General features: G+C 49.0%; 10 non-coding genes and 1 pseudogene across 10 annotated transcripts; 3 read left to right on the plus strand and 8 right to left on the minus strand.

Annotated features, from left to right (window-relative positions):
• Positions 1–3,750: 3,750 nt before the first annotated feature.
• Positions 3,751–3,914, minus strand: LOC135021486 (U1 spliceosomal RNA). Its single transcript, XR_010218735.1, has one exon. It is a non-coding gene; the product is annotated as a U1 spliceosomal RNA (small nuclear RNA).
• A 671-nt stretch (positions 3,915–4,585) lies between these two features.
• LOC135021581 (U1 spliceosomal RNA) lies at positions 4,586–4,748 on the minus strand. Its single transcript, XR_010218810.1, has one exon. It is a non-coding gene; the product is annotated as a U1 spliceosomal RNA (small nuclear RNA).
• A 152-nt stretch (positions 4,749–4,900) lies between these two features.
• Positions 4,901–5,064, minus strand: LOC135021439 (U1 spliceosomal RNA). The gene has a single exon (XR_010218690.1). It is a non-coding gene; the product is annotated as a U1 spliceosomal RNA (small nuclear RNA).
• A 668-nt stretch (positions 5,065–5,732) lies between these two features.
• Positions 5,733–5,896, minus strand: LOC135021545 (U1 spliceosomal RNA). The gene has a single exon (XR_010218778.1). It is a non-coding gene; the product is annotated as a U1 spliceosomal RNA (small nuclear RNA).
• A 152-nt stretch (positions 5,897–6,048) lies between these two features.
• On the minus strand, positions 6,049–6,212 carry LOC135021675 (U1 spliceosomal RNA). The gene has a single exon (XR_010218897.1). It is a non-coding gene; the product is annotated as a U1 spliceosomal RNA (small nuclear RNA).
• Positions 6,213–8,572: 2,360 nt separating this feature from the next.
• Positions 8,573–8,728, plus strand: LOC135021593 (U1 spliceosomal RNA). Its single transcript, XR_010218818.1, has one exon. It is a non-coding gene; the product is annotated as a U1 spliceosomal RNA (small nuclear RNA).
• Positions 8,729–9,402: 674 nt separating this feature from the next.
• LOC135021455 (U1 spliceosomal RNA) lies at positions 9,403–9,566 on the plus strand. The gene has a single exon (XR_010218706.1). It is a non-coding gene; the product is annotated as a U1 spliceosomal RNA (small nuclear RNA).
• Positions 9,567–9,718: 152 nt separating this feature from the next.
• Positions 9,719–9,881, plus strand: LOC135021566 (U1 spliceosomal RNA). Its single transcript, XR_010218797.1, has one exon. It is a non-coding gene; the product is annotated as a U1 spliceosomal RNA (small nuclear RNA).
• A 3,303-nt stretch (positions 9,882–13,184) lies between these two features.
• LOC135021436 (U1 spliceosomal RNA) lies at positions 13,185–13,348 on the minus strand. The gene has a single exon (XR_010218687.1). It is a non-coding gene; the product is annotated as a U1 spliceosomal RNA (small nuclear RNA).
• A 692-nt stretch (positions 13,349–14,040) lies between these two features.
• Positions 14,041–14,182, minus strand: LOC135021553 (U1 spliceosomal RNA; annotated as a pseudogene).
• Positions 14,183–14,334: 152 nt separating this feature from the next.
• On the minus strand, positions 14,335–14,498 carry LOC135021627 (U1 spliceosomal RNA). Its single transcript, XR_010218850.1, has one exon. It is a non-coding gene; the product is annotated as a U1 spliceosomal RNA (small nuclear RNA).
• Between the last annotated feature and the right edge of the window lie 145 nt (positions 14,499–14,643).

The following is a 14,643-nucleotide window of genomic DNA, read 5'->3' on the forward strand; positions in this document are numbered from 1 at the left end:
GCACTCTCCCACCCGTTCAAGAGCTTTGGTATAACCCCATGGTTCTTAATGTGACCCCAGCATCCTCTAGGTCGTATGAGAAAATAGGATTTTAATACCTACCGGTAAATCCTTTTCTCTTAGTCCGTAGAGGATGCTGGGCACCCGTCCCAGTCCATACTGTGTCTGCAGTTATTACTTGTGGTTATACACATGTTATGTTATGGTTCTGGTCAGCTTTTTGCTGCAATTGTTCATGCCGTTGGCTTGTGTTCTGTTGAATGCCACGTTCTGCGGCATGCTTAAGGTGTGAGCTGGTAAGATGCTCACCTTAGTTTAACAATAAATCCTTTCCTCGAAATGTCCGTCTCCCTGGGCACAGTTCCTATAACTGGAGTCTGGAGGAGGGGCATAGAGGGAGGAGCCAGTTCACACCCTTTGAAAGTCTTAAAGTGCCCATGTCTCTTGCGGATCCCGTCTATACCCCATGGTTCTTAATGTGACCCCAGCATCCTCTACGGACTAAGAGAAAAGGATGCCCTTGCGCACTATCCTGACTTCTCCTCCCGTCTGCTTACTTTGTGCCTTCCAACGCACAATGCGAACTACAGGTGGTGCTGCAGGGCCCACACCCTTTTACTTGCCTTACAGAACAGCTCTGGAGCTGTTACAGTGCCCAGCTGCTGCAAGAAATCAGCTTGAATGCTTCAGGGGATGGGGCATGGCCAACATGAGCCCCACACCAAAGGAGGGTGGGGGTGTTTAATGCGAACTAGGGGTCATCCAAGCACCGCAAAAGGCCGCCATGCCCTGCATGCCCCTTTTCTCTTTTCATATGCAGATGAGGGTTCCAGCCAACTTTGGCCCACATCTTGGATGACATCACCGTATGCAAATCCGTCTTCTGCAGACCTTCCCCCAGGAATGCTTGTACTAGTTGTTGCATATGGTTTGATATTTGATGGTGCTTCAATATTAGGCAGCCTTCCACCCTCCCATGTTCATCTGAACAGATGTGGTCTCCCTGCAGTTGTTGTCCCCAGACGAGAGTTCCCTTGTGCGTCCTCAGTTGAATCTCCTTAACTTGACGGGGGAGGGGCTGCCCGAGCAGCCACCCTCCCCAGCCCTATCCCAACTCATACTTATTTTGCATATGAGATCTCTTGATCATGAAGATTGTTCTCACAGGGTGAGGTTCATCCATTATATTTTAAAATAGGAAGGTACAAATTACATATTTGAATTGCATCTATGTGCTGGATTCAAATGTCCCCCCCCCCCCCTTCCTTTCTCAATTGTGCCCGTCAGCAGCTATTCTAAGGTTGCTGCCAATGGGTGTGACACATTAATTTCTTCTGTGGGGTACACTGGACTCCACAAGGATTCACATTGGGGTGTAGAGTAGGATCTTGATCTGAGGCACCAACCGGCTCAAAGCTTTTGACTGTTCCCAAGATGCTCAGCGCATCCTCCTCTATAACCCCGCTTCCATGAACAGGGAGCTCAGTTTGTAGTTGGTGCCTTCAGTAGCAGGCCACTTAACAGGGGCCTGCCTCAGGCAGCCTATTCTTAGCTATAAATTTTGACAAGAAAAGAAGAACTTGTTTTATGAGAATCTACAAGGGCTGCAGCAGGCTAGGTCTAATAGACATCTTTACTGCAGCTTCATCACTCCCAGCGGCGCTGTATACTCCCGTGCCCTGGTTGCTGGGTCACTGCAGCGGAGGCTCCAGTTTCTTCCTAAGGTCAGTCACACACACACCGCCCTTCCGGATCACGAGGCCGCTGATGAAGGGGAGCGTGGCCGTAGGGGGTGGACCGTGTGCGCACTGGCGTGGACACTGATTACTGGGCAGCCGCTCCACTAGCCACCAGGTACAGTTAAGGAGCACAGGTCTGGGAGTTTTACTCCTATATTAACCCAATTTTGTACTGCCCGCAGCGCATTGTGATAGGTAATAGGGCCTGATTCAGGTTGGAATGCAATCACAATAAGCGATCCAACTGCAAAAATTGCTAACAGCATACGCATGTGCCTGCATTTTCTGCGGCACCCCGCAGAGAATGCGATCGCCTCTGCCTGTCAATCGGGGCGGGGGGGGGGAGAGGGGGGTCAGCAACACTCCATTTCCAAGTCAGGGATGGAGCGGTGCGGGGGCAAGGCTTCAAAATGGGGTCTGCAACGGAGGAGACACAGGGGGCGTGGTCACAGCGGCTGTATGACATCACATTCAGCCGCTGTGATCACAAAAATGGTGGCGGCTTCCTGCGCGCACATACAGTTTGCACCAGCAGGAGGCTACACCATTTTTTATGATCACGCTGAACTGCAGTGCGACTGCAATTACAGCATGGTCAAGAATGGAGGCGTCATGCTGGGTGGCCATGCCCTGTCACTGTGCAGGAGCCAGCACCGCACACACACTAGTCCCCGGGTGCAGCCCCCAACCCCCGGGACACCCGGAGCAACAAAATGTAGATTCAGGCCACCAGGCCACGCCCCTACCTATGAAACCATGCCTCCTTTTTACCATTGCGCTGCTTATCTGCGCGCACTGCATTACAATCTCCTTCGCCACCTCTCTGGGTGTCACCAGTGATAGTGACACCTCTGCCATGCTTGTAGCAGCTGGTCCTAAGATCTACGCCTCAAGCCCTGAGTGTTTGCCCTTGTGACTTGTTGATCATCATAGCGAAGCAGATGCTTACAGAAAACTGCAGGGGCTTAGATTGAAAATAAAAAAATTGATGGGTATAAGGTAGAGAGGAGCGGGTTCGGTTCTCCGAGAACCGAATTCCCGACGAACTCCATGTGGTTTACACTGGTCCGAGGCAGGCTCGGTTGTTCCCGCCTGACTCGGAAAACCTGAACAAGGGAAAATGTCATCATCCCGCTGTCGGATTCTCTCGAGATTCGGATTCCATATAAAGAGCTGCGCGTTGCCGCCATTTTTACTCGTGCATTGAAGAGAGAGCGGAGAGGACGTGGCTATGTTCTCTCAGTGGAAATCTCAATATCAGTGCTCAGTATCAGTGGTTACTTATTGCTGCTCAGTAATACTAGTAGTGTGTCTCTCCTGCTCAGTGTCAGTTCTCAGTAGTATCCTCATCAGTGCTCAGTATCACTGCTCATTGTCTTGTGCTGCATTGTGGTGCTCAGCATACTACAGTACATTACTAATAGTCCAGTGCTGCATCTTGCTGCTCAGTGTCAGTTCTAGTATCCTCATCAGTGCTCACTATCACTGCTCATTACATTGTGGTGTTCTGTATACTACAGTAACATAGTAATATAGTAACATATAGTAACATAGTTTTTGAGGTTGAATAGAGGCAAATTGCCCATCGTGTTCAACCTGTTTTAAGTTGTGATGATTCTACATACTTGCTGAATAATGTTTTATGACTAGTTAGCTACTATAACTCATGTTACCCCCGGATTAACCATGTTGATATTTTAAGTATTATAACCTTGGATAGCTTTTTCATTCAGAAATGTATCCATTCCTTTTTTAAATCCAATTACAGAGTCCGCCATTACCACCTTCCCTGGCAGGGAATTCCACATCCTGATTGCCCTAACAGTGAACATCATAGTATCTCACCTGGCAGGTAAGTAGGAGTTGGGCTAGAGCTGTGGAGGATTGCTGCTCGGGCACCCCCTGTCAAGTGAAGGAGATCCAACTGAGGCAGCACAAGGGAACTCTCGAAAGAAGAACAAGGCTAGAGGAAGATCTGAGACAAAGAAATCTGACTTTTACCAGAGCTGACCAGAGGAAAGCACAAACGCAGTCCCCCACTACCACAAATAATGCAGTCGAGTTTCCCACATTTGGGGAAATCACAGGGGTCAGCATACCCAGAGTGCAATGAATGAACCTCACCCTGGGAGAACAATCTTCATGACCATGGTATCTCCTATGCAAAATAAGTATGATTTGGGATAGGGCTGGGGAGGGCCGCTGCTCAGGCACATCTCTGTCAAGTAAAGGAGATTCAACTGAGGCAACACAAGGGAACTCTCATCTGGGGACAACAACTGCAGGGAGAACACATATTTTCAGATGAACATGGGAGGGCAGAAGGCTGCCTAACACTGAAGCACCCCCAAACAACAAACCAAATGCAACTACTAGTGCAAGCATTCCTTGGGGAAGGCCTGCAGCAGATGGATTTGCATATGGTGATGTCATCCAAGCAGTGGGTCAAAGTTGGCTTCAACCCTCGTCTGCATATGAAAATAAAAAAGGGGTGTGCAGGGCATGGCGGCCTTTTGCGGCGCTTGGATGACCCCTAGTTTGCATTAAACACCTCCACCTTCCTTCGGTGTGGGGCTCATGTTGGCTATGCCCCAGCCCCTGAAGCATTCAAGCTGATTTCTTGCTGCAGCTGGGCACTGTAACAGCTCCAGAGCTGCTCTGTAAAGCAAGTAAAAGGGTGTGGGCCCTGCAGCACTACCTGTAGTTTGCATTGTGCGTTGGAAGGCACAAAGTAAGCAGACGGGAGAAGTCAGGATAGTGCACAAGGGCATAGAAGGGAGCGGCTCAAGAAAAGAGAAGTGGAAACAGACAGCAAACTAGGCTGGAGAGAGACCTGAGACAAAGAGATCTGAATTATACGAGAGCCGACCAGAGGAAACACAAATTATGTAATCAAGTGTCCCACATTTGGGGAAATCGTAGGAGCAGCACACCCAGAGTGCATTGGGTGAGCCTTGCCCTGGGAGAAGCACCTTCCTGATCATAGTATCTCACCTGGCAGGTAAGTAGGAGTTGGGCTAGAGCTGGGGAGGGTCGCTGTTCGGGCACCCCCCTGTCAAGTGAAGGAGATCCAACTGAGGCAGCACAAGGAAACTCTCGAAAAAAGAACAAGGCTAGAGGAAGATCTGAGACAAAGAAATCTGACTTTTACCAGAGCTGACCAGAGGAAAGCACAAACACAGTCCCCCACTACCACAAATAATGCAGTCGAGTTTCCCACATTTGGGGAAATGACAGGGGTCAGCATACCCAGAATGCAATGAATGAACCTCACCCTGGGAGAACAATCTTCATGACAATGGTATCTCCTATGCAAAATAAGTATGATTTGGGATAGGGCTGGGGAGGGCCGCTGCTCAGGCACATCCCTGTCAAGTAAAGGAGATTCAACTGAGGCAGCACAAGGGAACTCTCATCTGGGGACAACAACTGCAGGGAGAACACATATTTTCAGATGAACATGGGAGAGCAGAAGGCTGCCTAATACTGAAGCACCCCCAAACAACAAACCAAATGCAACAACTAGTACAAGCATTCCTGGGAAAAGGTCTGCAGAAGACGGATTTGCATACGGTGATGTCATCCAAGCAGTGGGCCAAAGTTGGCTGGAACCCTCATCTGCATATGAAAAGAGAAAAGGGGTATGCAGGGCATGGCGGCCTTTTGCGGCGCTTGGATGACCCTTAGTTCGCATTAAACACCTCCACCCTCCGTCGGTGTGGGGCTCATGTTGGCTATGCCCCAGCCCCTGAAGCATTCAAGCTGATTTCTTGCAGCAGCTGGGCACTGTAACAGCTCCAGAGCTGCTCTGTAAGGCAAGTAAAAGGGTGTTGGCCCTGCAGCACTACCTGTAGTTTGCATTGTGCGTTGGAAGGCACAAAGTAAGCAGACAGGAGAAGTCAGGAGAGTGCACAAGGGCAAGGGCAGGGGCTCAAGAAAAGAGAAGTGGAAACAGACAGCAAACTAGGCTGGAGAGAGACCTGAGACAAAGAGATCTGAATTATACGAGTAGCCGACCAGAGGAAACACAAATTATGTAGTCAAGTGTCCCACATTTGGGGAAATCGTAGGAGCAGCACACCCAGAGTGCAATGGGTGAGCCTTGCCCTGGGAGAAGCACCTTCCTGATCATAGTATCTCACCTGGCAGGTAAGTAGGAGTTGGGCTAGAGCTGGGGAGGGTCGCTGCTCGGGCACCCCCCTGTCAAGTGAAGGAAATCCAACTGAGGCAGCACAAGGAAACTCTCAAAAAAAGAACAAGGCTAGAGGAAGATCTGAGACAAAGAAATCTGACTTTTACCAGAGCTGACCAGAGGAAAGCACAAACACAGTCCCCCACTACCACAAATAATGCAGTCGAGTTTCCCACATTTGGGGAAATCACAGGGGTCAGCATACCCAGAATGCAATGAATGAACCTCACCCTGGAAGAACAATCTTCATGACCATGGTATCTCCTATGCAAAATAAGTATGATTTGGGATAGGGCTGGGGAGGGCCGCTGCTCAGGCACATCTCTGTCAAGTAAAGGAGATTCAACTGAGGCAGCACAAGAGAACTCTCATCTGGGGACAACAACTGCAGGGAGAACACATATTTTCAGATGAACATGGGAGAGCAGAAGGCTGCCTAATACTGAAGCACCCCAAACAACAAACCAAATGCAACAACTAGTACAAGCATTCCTGGGGGAAGGTCTGCAGAAGACGTATTTGCATACGGTGATGTCATCCAAGCAGTGGGCCAAAGTTGGCTTCAACCCTCGTCTGCATATGAAAAGAGAAAAGGGGCATGCAGGGCATGGCGGCCTTTTGCGGCGCTTGGCTGACCCCTAGTTTGCATTAAACACCTCCACCCTCCGTCGGTGTGGGGCTCATGTTGGCTATGCCCCAGCCCCTGAAGCATTCAAGCTGATTTCTTGCTGCAGCTGGGCACTGTAACAGCTCCAGAGCTGCTCTGTAAGGCAAGTAAAAGGGTGTGGGCCCTGCAGCACTACCTGTAGTTTGCATTGTGCGTTGGAAGGCACAAAGTAAGCAGACAGGAGAAGTCTGGAGAGTGCACAAGGGCATAGAAGGCAGCGGCTCAAGAAAAGAGAAGTGGAAACAGACAGCAAACTAGGCTGGAGAGAGACCTGAGACAAAGAGATCTGAATTATACGAGAGCCGACCAGGGGAAACACAAATTATGCAGTCAAGTTTCCCACAGGAGTATATAGGATACGACCCAGTGGTACCTGACGACATAGATACTAACAGCTATTTAATAACATTACGCTAGAAAGTGATTATTAGCAACATATATATCTATATAAACAACCCCGCCAGGGTTGTGCCTTCAAAAATAATCACACACGGACACGCTTTTTAAACCTTTTTTTCACATCTCTTTATTCTTCTTATGCACATGTATGTTAGTTCTGTGATTTTAACCTTTATGTTTCACTGCAGTTTGGGATAATAATATTAATATTTATCCAATTTTAATACATACTTAATAAAGGTTATATTTTATGATTCATTCATTCTGTCCAGTGCGTCAACAGTGCAGATTTCTTCTTGTTTTTTCTCCCAAATTCTATAACAATGACAGTAAATGTTGTTTCTTTTCAAACAGAACTTTCTTGACCATGCTTCTTGCTTGAAAGATCTGGGAGCACATGGAAAACAGTACAAACCATGCAGTATCACAAGAGCCTTTATTTGATATTTCATGAAGATAGAGCAGAATTGAGGACACGTCAACTATTTCTGCCGAAGGTGGTTCATCTTTCCACATGGTGCCTTTGGCCACTGACACCTTCGTTGAGTCAAAGTCTCTGGCTGTGGTCAGAACTTTGAAAATTTATGTCACCAGAACGGTTCAGATTAGGAAAACAGAGGCTCTGTTTGTCCTGTATGCTCCCAACAGGATTGGGTGTCCTGCTTCCATGTAGACAATTATGCGCTGGATCTGTGGTAAGATTCAGCATGCTCATTCCACGGCAGGATTGCCGTTACTGAATTAGGTGAAGACCCATTCTACTAGAAAGGTGGGTTCATCCTGGGCAGCTGGTCGGGGAGTCTCGGCATTGCAACTTTGCCGAGCAGCTATTTAGTAAACACTTTTGCTAAGTTTTACAAGTTTTAGAGTAAAGGAGATTCAACTGAGGCAGCACAAGGGAACTCTCATCTGGGGACAACAACTGCAGTGAGAACACATATTTTCAGATGAACATGGGAGGGCAGAAGGCTGCCTAATACTGAAGCACCCCCAAACAACAAACCAAATGCAACAACTAGTACAAGCATTCCTGGGGGAAGGTCTGCAGAAGACGGATATGCATATAGTGATGTCATCCAAGCAGTGGGCCAAAGTTGGCTGGAACCCTCATCTGCATATGAAAAGAGAAAAGGGGTATGCAGGGCATGGCGGCCTTTTGCGGCGCTTGGATGACCCTTAGTTCGCATTAAACACCCCCACCCTCCTTCGGTGTGGGGCTCATGTTGGCCATGCCCCAGCCCCTGAAGCATTCAAGCTGATTTCTTGCAGCAGCTTGGCACTGTAACAGCTCCAGAGCTGCTCTGTAAGGCAAGTAAAAGGGTGTGGGCCCTGCAGCACTACCTGTAGTTTGCATTGTGCATTGGAAGGCACAAAGTAAGCAGACAGGAGGAAAAGTCAGGATAGTCCACAAGGGTATAGAAGGGAGGGGCTCAAGAAAAAAGAAGTGGAAACAGACAGCAAACTAGGCTGGAGAGAGACCTGAGACAAAGAGATCTGAATTATATGAGAGCCGACCAGGGGAAACACAAATTATGCAGTCAAGTTTCCCACATTTGGGGAAATCGCAGGGGCAGCACACCCAGGTGAGATACTATAATCAGGAAGGTGCTTCTCCCAGGGCAAGGCTCACCCATTGCACACTGGGTGTGCTGCTCCTACGATTTCCCCAAATGTGGGACACTTGACTGCATAATTTGTGTTTCCTCTGGTCGGCTCTCGTATAATTCAGATCTCTTTGTCTCAGGTCTCTCTCCAGCCTAGTTTGCTCTCTGTTTCCACTTCTTTTTTCTTGAGCCCCTCCCTTCTATACCCTTGTGCACTATCCTGACTTCTCCTCCCGTCTGCTTACTTTGTGCCTTCCAATGCACAATGCAAACTACAGGTAGTGCTGCAGGGCCCACACCCTTTTACTTGCCTTACAGAGCAGCTCTGGAGCTGTTACAGTGCCCAGCTGCTGCAAGAAATCAGCTTGAATGCTTCATGGGATGGGGCATGGCCAACATGAGCCCCACACCAAAGGAGGGTGGGGGTGTTTAATGCGATCTAGGGGTCATCCAAGCACCGCAAAAGGCCGCCATGCCCTGCACGCCCCTTTTCTCTTTTCATATGCAGATGAGGGTTGAAGCCAACTTTGACCCACTGCTTGGATAACATCACCATATGCAAATCCATCTGCTGCAGGCCTTCCCCCAGGAATGCTTGCACTAGTTGTTGCATTTGGTTTGTTGTTTGGGGGTGCTTCAGTATTAGGCAGCCTTCTGCCCTCCCATGTTCATCTGAAAATATGTGTTCTCCCTGCAGTTGTTGTCCCCATATGAGAGTTCCCTTGTGCTGCCTCAGTTGAATCTCCTTTACTTGACAGAGATGTGCCTGAGCAGCGGCCCTCCCCAGCCCTATCCCAAATCATACTTATTTTGCATAGGAGACACCATGGTCATGAAAATTGTTCACCCAGGGTGAGGTTCATTCATTGCATTCTGGGTATGCTGACCCCTGTGATTTACCCAAATGTGGGAAACTCGCCTGCATTATTTGTGGTAGTTGGGGACTGTGTTTGTGTTTTCCGCTGGTCAGCTCTGGTAAAAGTCAGATTTCTTTGTCTCAGATCTTCCTCTAGCCTTGTTCTTCTTTCGAGAGTTCCATTGTGCTGCCTCAGTTGGATCTCCTTCACTTGACAGGGGGGTGCCCGAGCAGCGACCCTCCCCAGCTCTAGCCCAACTCCTACTTACCTGCCAGGTGAGATACTATGATCTTGAAGGTGCTTCTCCCAGGGCAAGGCTCAACCATTGCACTCTGGGTGTGCTGCCCCTGCGATTTCCCCAAATATGGGAAACTTGACTGCATAATTTGTGTTTCCCCTGGTCGGCTCTCGTATAATTCAGATCTCTTTGTCTCAGGTCTCTCTCCAGCCTAGTTTGCTGTCTGTTTCCACTTCTCTTTTCTTGAGCCGCTCCCTTCTATGCCCTTGCGCACTATCCTGACTTCTCCCGTCTGCTTACTTTGTGCCTTCCAACGCACAATGCGAACTACAGGTAGTGCTGCAGGGCCCACACCCTTTTATTTGCCTTACAGAGCAGCTCTGGAGCTGTTACAGTGCCCAGCTGCTGCAAGAAATCAGCTTGAATGCTTCAGGGGCTGGGGCATAGCCAACATGAGCCCCACACCGAAGGAGGGTGGAGGTGTTTAATGCGAACTAGGGGTCATCCAAGCGCCGCAAAAGGCCGCCATGCCCTGCATAACCCTTTTCTCTTTTCATATGCAGATGAGGGTTCCAGCCAACTTTGGCCCACTGCTTGGATGACATCACCGTATGCAAATTCGTCTCCTGCAGACCTTCCCCCAGGAATGCTTGTACTAGTTATTGCATATGGTTTGATATTTGATGGTGCTTCAGTATTAGGCAGCCTTCCGCCCTCCCATGTTCATCTGAAAAAATGTGGTCTCCCTGCAGTTGTTGTCCCCAGACGAGAGTTCCCTTGTGCTTCCTCAGTTGAATCTCCTTAACTTGACGGGGGAGGGGCTTGCCCGAGCAGCCACCCTCCCCAGCCCTATCCCAACTCATACTTATTTTGCATATGAGATCTCTATATCATGAAGATTGTTATCACAGGGTGAAGTTCATCCATTATATTTTAAAATAGGAAGGTTCAAATTACATATTTGAATTGCATCTATGTGCTGGATTCAAATGTCCCCCCCCCTTCCTTTCTCAATTGTGCCCGTCAGCAGCTATTCTAAGGTTGCTGCCAATGGGTGTGACACATTAATTTCTTCTGTGGGGTACACTGGACTCCACAAGGATTCACATTGGGGTGTAGAGTAGGATCTTGATCTGAGGCACCAACCGGCTCAAAGCTTTTGACTGTTCCCAAGATGCTCAGCGCATTCTCCTCTATAACCCCGCTTCCATGAACAGGGAGCTCAGTTTGTAGTTGGTGCCTTCAGTAGCAGGCCACTTAACAGGGGCCTGCCTCAGGCAGCCTATTCTTAGCTATTAATTTTGACAAGAAAATAAGAACTTTTTTTATGAGAATCTACAAGGGCTGCAGCAGGCTAGGTCTAATAGACATCTTTACTGCAGCTTCATCACTCCCAGCGGCGCTGTATACTCCCGTGCCCTGGTTGCTGGGTCACTGCAGCGGAGGCTCCGGTTTCTTCCTAAGGTCAGTCACACACGCACCGCCCTTCCGGATCACGAGGCCGCTGATGAAGGGGAGCGTGGCCGTAGGGGGTGGACCGTGTGCGCACTGGCGTGGACACTGATTACTGGGCAGCCGCTCCACGAGCCACCAGGTACAGTTAAGGAGCACAGGTCTGGGGTTTTTTCTCCCATATTAAACCAATTTTGTACTGCCCGCAGCGCATTGTGATAGGTAATAGGGCCTGATTCAGGTTGGATTGCAATCACAGTAAGCGATCCAACTGCAAAAATTGCTAAGAGCATACGCATGTGCCTGCATTTTCTGCGGCACCCCGCAGAGAATGCGATCGCCTCTGCCTGTCAATCGGGGCAGGGGGGGAGAGGGGGGTCAGCAACACTCCATTTCCAAGTCAGGGATGGAGCGGTGCGGGGGCAAGGCTTCAAAATGGGGTCTGCAACGGAGGAGACACAGGGGGCGTGGTCACAGCGGCTGTATGACATCACATTCAGCCGCTGTGATCACAAAAATGGTGGCGGCTTCCTGCGCGCACATACAGTCTGCACCAGCAGGAGGCTACACCATTTTTTATGATCACGCTGAACTGCAGTGCAACTGCAATTACAGATTGGTCAAGAAGGGAGGCGTCATGCTGGGTGGCCATGTCCTGTCACTGTGCAGGAGCCAGCACCGCTCACACACTAGTCCCCGGGTGCAGCCCCCAACCCCCGGGACACCCGGAGCAACAAAATGTAGATTCAGGCCACCAGGCCACGCCCCTACCTATGAAACCATGCCTCCTTTTTACCATTGCGCTGCTTATCTGCGCGCACTGCATTACAATCTCCTTCGCCACCTCTCTGGGTGTCACCAGTGATAGTGACACCTCTGCCATGCTTGTAGCAGCTGGTCCTAAGATCTACGCCTCAAGCCCTGAGTGTTTGCCCTTGTGACTTGTTGATCATCATAGCGAAGCAGATGCTTACAGAAAACTGCAGGGGCTTAGATTGAAAATAAAAAAATATATGGGTATAAGGTAGAGAGGAGCGGGTTCGGTTCTCCGAGAACCGAATTCCCCACGAACTCCACGTGGTTTACACTGGTCCGAGGCAGGCTCAGTTGTTCCCGCCTGACTCGGAAAACCTGAACAAGGGAAAATGTCATCATCCCGCTGTCGGATTCTCGCGAGATTCGGATTTCATATAAAGAGCTGCGCGTTGCCGCCATTTTTACTCGTGCATTGAAGAGGGAGCGGAGAGGACGTGGCTATGTTCTCTCAGTGGAAATCTCAATATCAGTGCTCAGTATCAGTGGTTACTTATTGCTGCTCAGTAATACTAGTAGTGTGTCTCTCCTGCTCAGTGTCAGTTCTCAGTAGTATCCTCATCAGTGCTCAGTATCACTGCTCATTGTCTTGTGCTGCATTGTGGTGCTCAGCATACTACAGTACATTACTAATAGTCCAGTGCTGCATCTTGCTGCTCAGTGTCAGTTCTAGTATCCTCATCAGTGCTCACTATCACTGCTCATTACATTGTGGTGTTCTGTATACTACAGTAACATAGTAATATAGTAACATATAGTAATATAGTTTTTGAGGTTGAAAAGAGGCAAATTGCCCATCGTGTTCAACCTGTTTTAAGTTGTGATGATTCTACATACTTGCTGAATAATGTTTTATGACTAGTTAACTACTACAACTCATGTTACCCCCGGATTAACCATGTTGATATTTTAAGTATTATAACCTTGGATAGCTTTTTCATCCAGAAATGTATCCATTCCTTTTTTAAATCCAATTACAGAGTCCGCCATTACCACCTTCCCTGGCAGGGAATTCCACATCCTGATTGCCCTAACAGTGAAGATCATAGTATCTCACCTGGCAGGTAAGTAGGAGTTGGGCTAGAGCTGTGGAGGATTGCTGCTTGGGCACCCCCTGTCAAGTGAAGGAGATCCAACTGAGGCAGCACAAGGGAACTCTCGAAAGAAGAACAAGGCTAGAGGAAGATCTGAGACAAAGAAATCTGACTTTTACCAGAGCTGACCAGAGGAAAGCACAAACACAGTCCCCCACTACCACAAATAATGCAGTCGAGTTTCCCACATTTGGGGAAATCACAGGGGTCAGCATACCCAGAATGCAATGAATGAACCTCACCCTGGGAGAAAAATCCTCATGACCAAGGTATCTCCTATGCAAAATAAGTATGATTTGGGATAGGGCTGGGGAGGGCCGCTGCTCAGGCACATCTCTGTCAAGTAAAGGAGATTCAACTGAGGCAGCACAAGGGAACTCTCATCTGGGGACAACAACTGCAGGGAGAACACATATTTTCAGATGAACATGGGAGGGCAGAAGGCTGCCTAAAACTGAAGCACCCCCAAACAACGAACCAAATGCAACTACTAGTGCAAGCATTCCTGTGGGAAGGCCTGCAGCAGATGGATTTGCATATGGTGATGTCATCCAAGCAGTGGGTCAAAGTTGGCTTCAACCCTCGTCTGCATATGAAAAGAAAAAAGGGGTGTGCAGGGCATGGCGGCCTTTTGCGGCGCTTGGATGACCCCTAGTTCACATTAAACACCTCCACCCTCCTTCGGTGTGGGGCTCATGTTGGCTATGCCCCAGCCCCTGAAGCATTCAAGCTGATTTCTTGCAGCAGCTGGGCACTGTAACAGCTCCAGAGCTGCTCTGTAAAGCAAGTAAAAGGGTGTGGGCCCTGCAGCACTACCTGTAGTTTGCATTGTGCGTTGGAAGGCACAAAGTAAGCAGATGGGAGAAGTCAGGATAGTGCACAAGGGTATAGAAGGGAGGGGCTCAAGAAAAAAGAAGTGGAAACAGACAGCAAACTAGGCTGGAGAGAGACCTGAGACAAAGAGATCTGAATTATATGAGAGCCGACCAGGGGAAACACAAATTATGCAGTCAAGTTTCCCACATTTGGGGAAATCGCAGGGGCAGCACAGCCAGAGTGCAATGGGTGAGCCTTGCCCTGGGAGAAGCATCTTCATGATCATAGTATCTCACCTGGCAGGTAAGTAGGAGTTGGGCTAGAGCTGGGGAGGGTCGCTGCTCGGGCACCCCCCTGTCAAGTGAAGGAGATCCAACTGAGGCAGCACAAGGGAACTCTCGAAAGAAGAACAAGGCTAGAGGAAGATCTGAGACAAAGAAATCTGACTTTTACCAGAGCTGACCAGAGGAAAGCACAAACACAGTCCCCCACTACCACAAATAATGCAGTTGAGTTTCCCACATTTGGGGAAATCACAGGGGTCAGCATACCCAGAATGCAATGAATGAACCTAACCCTGGGAGAACAATCTTCATGACCATGGTATCTCCTATGCAAAATAAGTATGATTTGGGATAGGGCTGGGGAGGGCCGCTGCTCAGGCACATCTCTGTCAAGTAAAGGAGATTCAACTGAGGCAGCACAAGGGAACTCTCATCTGGGGACAACAACTGCAGGGAGAACACATATTTTCAGATGAACATGGGAGGGC

The sequence above is a fragment of the Pseudophryne corroboree genome, unplaced genomic scaffold (genome assembly GCF_028390025.1).
Source record: "Pseudophryne corroboree isolate aPseCor3 unplaced genomic scaffold, aPseCor3.hap2 scaffold_370, whole genome shotgun sequence".
Lineage (NCBI taxonomy): Eukaryota > Metazoa > Chordata > Amphibia > Anura > Myobatrachidae > Pseudophryne > Pseudophryne corroboree.